Genomic DNA, 6,661 nt, shown 5'->3' on the forward strand with positions numbered 1-6,661 from the left:
AGCCTTCCTTCCATCTAAAACGGACTCAGCTTAAACTCTGCTTCTTACAGGGGTCTTCTCTGACTCTCTAATGAAACTGCATTCCCGGATACCCTCGCCTTGCAGCACTGCTCTGAGTGTGCAGTTAGGTGCTTGTTAAGTGTCTGCCACTTCCACAGGGAGCCACGCGAAAGCAGGGCCTGCATCTGCCCTCCCTCCACTGTCTTCTCCGCAATGAGCACAGCACTTGGCCCCGAGGAGATGCTCAGTAAATATTAGTTGAATAAGTGATGTTTTTAAATCCAAGATAATTGTGGGCACATCTGGTTAGAGCAGTGATGGTGAACCTATGACACATGTGTCAGAAGTGAAATGCGAACTCATTTTTTGGGTTGATTTTTCTTTGTTAAATGGCATTTAAATATATAAAATAAATATCAAAAATATAAGTCTTTGTTTTACTATGGTTGCAAATATCAAAAAATTTCTATATGTGACACGGCACCAGAGTTAACTTAGGTTTTTTCAAAATTTTGACCCGCCAAGCTCAAAGGTTCTCCATCAATGATCTAACCTTATACTTACAGGAACTAGAAAAAGAACAAGAAGCAGCGCCCAAAGTGAGTAAAAGAAATGAACTACTATAGATTAGAGCAGAAATACATACAATAGAGTCTAAAAAATTACAAAAGATCAATGACACCAAGAGCTGTTTTCTTTTTGAAAAGATAAACAAGATTGACAAACTTTTAATCAGACTTATCAAGAAATAAAGAGAGGACCAATATAAAGAAAATCAGAAATTAAAGAGGAGCCATAACAACTTACTCCACATAAATACAAAGGATACAAAGAAATAGATGTATTTTTGAAGTGGTTGTGCGAGGCAGCAATTCCCGGTGTTTACCTATGCCGCCATCTTGTTTTCCTGAAAGCAGGGTCTTGAAGAGCTATTTTCACATCCATGTCCACAGCAGCATGATACATGGGAGCCAAAACACAGAAGCAAGTGTTTACCAGCGGATGAATGGATAAACAAAATGTGATCCATCCAGACAATGGACTAATACTCAGCCTTAAAAAAGGAAGGATATTTTGACCCATGCTACAAGGCTGAGCCTTGAGGACATTATGTTCAGTGAAATAAGCCAGTCACAAAAGGACAAATACTATGTGATTCCACTTACATGAGGTTCCTAGAGGAGTCAGATACAGAAGTAGATGGTGGGTGCCAGGAGCTGGGGGAGGGAGAAGAGAAGTAAGTGTTTAATGGGGACAGAGTTTCAGTTTGAGAAGATGAGGAAGTTCTGGAGATGATGGTGGAGGTGGTTTCACAATAATGTGAATGTACTTAATACCCCTGAACTGTTTAGTTAAAAATAGTTAATATGGCAGATTTTACCACAATAAAAATTTACTTTAAAAGGAGGGGTCACAGTGCTGGTGGCCATGTCTGGGGCAAGGGCTGGCATGTCAGCGAAGCGGCACACACATTCAGCCGTGTTTCCCACTTCCCGCGAGGTAAAAGCCCAAGTTCTCAGCAACCCCAAGGCCCTGTGTGACCTGCCCTCACCCCTCCCTGAACTTACCTCTTCCCTCTCGGCCCCTTCCTCATTCTGCTCCAGCCACATGGGCCTCCTCACTGTTCTTCCAACACTCCAGGCACAGTCCTGCCTCAGGACTTTTGCATGGGCTAGTCCCTCTGACTGAAATGCCCTCCCATTTCAATATATGCATGACTGATCCCCTCTTGAGACCCATAATCTTCTCTGCTCCCCCAGAACAGAGTCCCTGCACCCACCCAAACCCCTCAGCCTTGGACTTGGAGTTCGGGGAACAAGGCCTGCCCGGGTAGGTGTGGTCTCTGAGACACATACCTCGAGCCCATTTCCTCCAAGTGAACCAGTGATTTCCACCTTCTGTGCCCACCATGGATGGGTGGGGGTGTCCCACCTCTTCTTCCCAGCTGAGCAGGACCCAGAGCCCCAGGGTACTGCTGCAGCCAGATGGTGGCACAAAATAATTGCCCTGTTAATGTTTGAATAAAAGTTCAATATAGGGGCACAGAGATGGAGAGAAATAGAGAGAAGAGGAGATAGACAGTAAGAAACAGAGAAAGCAGGAAGGGCAGAGAGGAGAGAGGGAGAGAGAAAAAAAGCAGATGGCCACTATCCCAGGAACTACAGCCACACACAACAGGTGGGCAAACAGTAGAGGGCTGTCACACTAATTGTCTGCAACAACCACTCACTCTTCTCCTCCACAGCCAGTTACGCAGACCCAACCCCACAACAGTCAAACCCCACAACAGATAGACCCTGAGAGCACCACCCCTGGGTCTGCACAACAGCTGGACACATCTCATCACCAGGTCCTGGAACACAGTTGGGTTCCTCAGTGACGAACCCAACAGCCAGACCCTCCCTGATCCCTGAGCACCATCTTCTGAGAACTTGACTCCCCCCACCCACCCACACACACACCCACCCACCCACAAATGTGTATAGTCACCCACCAGGATGAATGCTATGAGGTCCTTCTCAGAGTCACATGGAGCCCCTGCCTTCCCATGCCATTAGTGCTGACAAGTTGACATCAGCCATTAGCAGCTGCACCATGTAGAGAAGGGGGCAGGATGTGGGGACAATATCCACTGGAGATGCAAAGATATGAGAGGAGGTTGGGAGTCTGTTGACAAGAAAGGACAGGGAGAAAACCGAGAACAAGATGGGCTATGGGAAGGATGTGGGCTGTGGGAGAAGGTGGGCAGTAGGAGAAGGTGAGCTGTGGGAGAAGGTGGGCTGTGGGAGAAGGTGGGCTGTGGGAGAAGGTAGGCTGTGGTGAGAAGGTGGGCTGTGGGGAGAAGGTGGGCTGTGGGAGGTGGGCTGTGGGATAAGGTGGGCTGTGGGAGAAGGTGGGCTGGAGGAAGAAGTAGGGATGCAGAAGGAAGTTGAGCTTTGGAGAGGATGTGGGTTGTGGGTTAGAATATGGGGAAAGGAAAGAGGTGGCTGCAGGAGGGCCCCCCAACAATGGAGGTCAGCACTGGGTCTGAAGCCTGATGTTCCTACACAGCTCCAGCGGCTGGGCCCTGGGCTCCCTGTCAGCCAGCCCTCCCCGATCCTTCCCCAGGGCAAGCCCCTCACCTTTTTCTACCCCTCAGGGCAATGGTGTCAGATGAGGCAGAACTTAAACAGAGGGGGAGGGAGGGGGAGGGCATCCTGTATTCCCCCAACAGTGCCTGGAGGCAACAGAGACAAAAAGACACATAGGTAGGAAGACACAGAGAAAAATGAAAGAGAGCTAGAGATCCAGAGAGAGAGTAATAAGACAGAGATGCAGAGAGAGATAGGGACAAGATAAGAAAGAGGTGAAAGGATGAAAAGGCTCCAACAGAGAGAGCCTGGGAGAAGGAAGGGACATTGTCCAGACAGAGAGGGGCTGAGAGGAGCAGCGGAGGTGGTCTGGGTATGGGGTTCCCAAGGACCCCACAGCCAGCCCAGCAGGCCCCACCTGTACCGGGTGCTCACCTCCAGGCCACTGCTGCCCCAGCGAATCCTGTGTGGACAACATTAGCTCCTGGGGCCTCCCATTTCTCTGCAAGGTAGGGGACACCAGCACTTCTATAAAAGTGACACCCAGTCCCTAGCCTGTGGCTTTCCCTGCAGGGCTGTCTCCCCAGCTGCTGTCTGCCCAGGCTCAGAAGAGTCACTCAGCCCCACCAGGAGGGTACACAGGGCTCTCACAGAGGGACCTGCTGGTCTAGTCACTGGGGGCCCAAGCAGGGCGTCTGGGTTGGCCATAGCTTCAGACTCTTACAGGAATACCCTAAGGCCCTTCTAGAAAGTGGGGGGACAAAAGGAAAAGGACCCTTTGTCTTCTTACATGTGAGGACACCCTACTGCTCAAACACCCTCTGTGGCTCCCCATTGCCTTTCAAATTTTCTAGTGCAGCGGTTCACAACCTGTGGGTCTCGACCCCTTTGGGGGTCTAACGACCCTTTTACAGGGGTCGCCTAAGACCATCGGAAAACACATATATAATTACATATTGTTTTTGTGATTAATCACTGTGCTTTAATTATGTTCAATTTGTAACAATGAAATATGGGGGTCACCACAACATGAGGAACTGTATTAAAGGGTCGCGGCATTAGGAAGGTTGAGAGCCACTGTTCTAATGCCTTTCACGTGGAAAGGCCCAGAATTAAGAATCAGAGTGGACATGTTGGGGGGCCCTGGGAGGAGGTGAAGGGAAGTGGTTAAACTGCTGGTAGGAAAGATCCCTCACACGGGCCAGGGAGTGAACAGACGGCGGCGGGAACTGAATGGGAGCCTGGAGGTGGGGAGGAGCATGAGTCCCCAGAGGGGGCTCCCAGCCCCGTGAGATTTGAAGTAGATTTACCTGCGGCCCTCGGCTTGGGAACAGCGGCCTCTGGTGGAAGATGCGTGTAATTGCTGGTTCATGCAACTGACATTGGGATCTCAGCCTTATTCCCGGTGCATTAAAGTATTTAAATTTCTCCTTCCTATAAAACAAATTTATCTCCAGCAGTAATCATGAAATGAAACAAATAATAATGATAGCATTAAAATACAGATGGTAAAAATTTTATTAATGTCTGATATAACATTTTATGTAAATAATTGTCCAGTAACTATATGAATTTTAATGAAACTGAAATACTTGCAAACAGTACAATTTGGGAAGCCACTACATCGTACCACTGATGGAACATCTTATTTTCTTGACTCACTTTTTAGTGTTAAAATAAGAAACAGTTTTAAAAACATAAATTTCATGCACTTTAAAATATCTTACAATGTTATTTGTCCATTATGGTTCTCAATAAAGCTGAAAAACTAAAATAAATAAAAAGATAAGTCTCCACTTTAATGATATTATTCAAATTCAGTACTAGGGTCCATTGAGGAACTTGCCAATGAAAATTATTGTAATTCATGGTTTGCAATGCTTCACCGTTTTTACTAAACACATAAAATCTCGAGAATTCTCTAGGAGGAAACTAAGATGGCGGCAGAGATAAACGCACTCTTCCACTAGAAGTAAAGATGTCTGCCTGCTGCCTGGCTCCCCAGTATGTTTTGTATTCTACCAGAACCCCTGACTTGGGGGGTTCGCCTTAATTCTAACAATTTGCAGGCTTGTCCAGGATACCACAGAGAAAATGGACCCCCTCTCCTGAGGAGGTGGACCCTGCTGCCAAGTTGCCACGGCCTTGGTGAGGAGGGACAGCCATTACCCCTGGGCTGACTAAGAGCTCGGGATCGAGAGTCAGCCAGCAATGCAGGAAGGGCCCAAGCAAGACTCTCAGCAGTCAGGTGACTTCATGCATGAGCCAAGGTATATCATAGCTTCAGGAAAATCCATGAAAAGAATTCTGACCTACTCTAAACTGCAGCCTCTAAGCAGGTCATATCTTTGAACTGAATGAAGATTTATGAAACTTCAAGGAATAACTGAATTCAAAAATACTGGCAAATAACCAGGATAAACAAAAATAGTTATGGGACTAAATGAATTGAGAATAACTATTCTTATGACTCTGTTTAAAATATTGTTGATTTTTTTTGGTTTGTTTCATTTTCCTTTATTTTTTTTTAAAAGCCCCTAAGTTGTATGGCTTCCACAAGGCATCAGAGAAACAGAGGTGCCATTTCTGTACACTTTGTAAAGCAACACCTAGACGCACACACCACCGCCAACGCCCCAGCGGCTCCGCCCACCTGACTGTGGCTGCCTGGCCTCTGCCACTCCTGCGGGCTGAGACGGGACTTTAAGGCGCTGTTTCCAGTGGCTCAGACCCAAGACGCCCTCACACCCGGGCACAGCCATGGCCTAGTGACCGCACAGGCGGCTGCCCCCGGCTCCAGGAGCAGGTGCAGCAGGAACACCTGGGCCATGCCGCCCAAGCTTTGGTGCAGCATTCTGCTTGGGGTGTCACTCCCACCGCGCCTTCCCCCTTTGATTTAGGGAGGCCCGGGGTGGGCTCACCCCTGGCAGCAATGCCCCACAGCGCCCCCTGGGGAAAAATGGCCTTTGGATAGGGGGAGACGAGGTAGACTAATGGGGCGGGCAAGCTGGACAGCGCCGGGGCCGCCAGCTCACACTCACTCCAGCAGACTTGGCAGAGCGGGCAGGGCAGGCGGTGTTTTCTTTACCTCGTTTTAAATAGTTAATGTTCTTGGAAGGGAGGACTGGACACAGGAGAAATTTCGGCCAAAGTCTTATGTGAAGGAAGTCACCCACGTGCGGTGAGCAGCTCCGGACCACAGTCTATGTCTTGGCTGTGGGCCACCGGACGAGCTCCTCCAGAAACCACAGCGGAGGGTATGGGAGCCACTGCCAGGGTCACCTGTGCCTCTGCGGTGACTTCCTCTTGCTCCTCTTGAAGAAACAGCAGCACTGGTGCCATCCGCCGCCCTGCCTCTGCAGGCGCTGTGATGGGGCGTTGGGGGGACCGGCAGTGGGGTCGCCCGCACTCAGCTCTGTTGCTGGAGTCCATGCCTGCTTTTGCTGGGCTTTGCCCTAGGCTGAGTTTGCCCAGGCAGGTGGGCTGAGCTGTGCCGATGGGCTGGGCAGGGGCTCCCCGCCCAGGCTACTCGCAGTGCAACACGGAGCCGCTGAGAGCGAAGCGTCTGTGAGGAGCCGCAGGTCGCCTGG

General features: G+C 49.4%; 1 pseudogene; it reads left to right on the forward strand.

Annotated features, from left to right (window-relative positions):
- Positions 1-1,834, forward strand: part of LOC102768814 — a 17,227-nt pseudogene extending 15,393 nt beyond the window's left edge.
- Positions 1,835-6,661: the final 4,827 nt, after the last annotated feature.

This window comes from Myotis davidii, unplaced genomic scaffold (genome assembly GCF_000327345.1).
Source record: "Myotis davidii unplaced genomic scaffold, ASM32734v1 scaffold479, whole genome shotgun sequence".
Classification (NCBI taxonomy): domain Eukaryota; kingdom Metazoa; phylum Chordata; class Mammalia; order Chiroptera; family Vespertilionidae; genus Myotis; species Myotis davidii.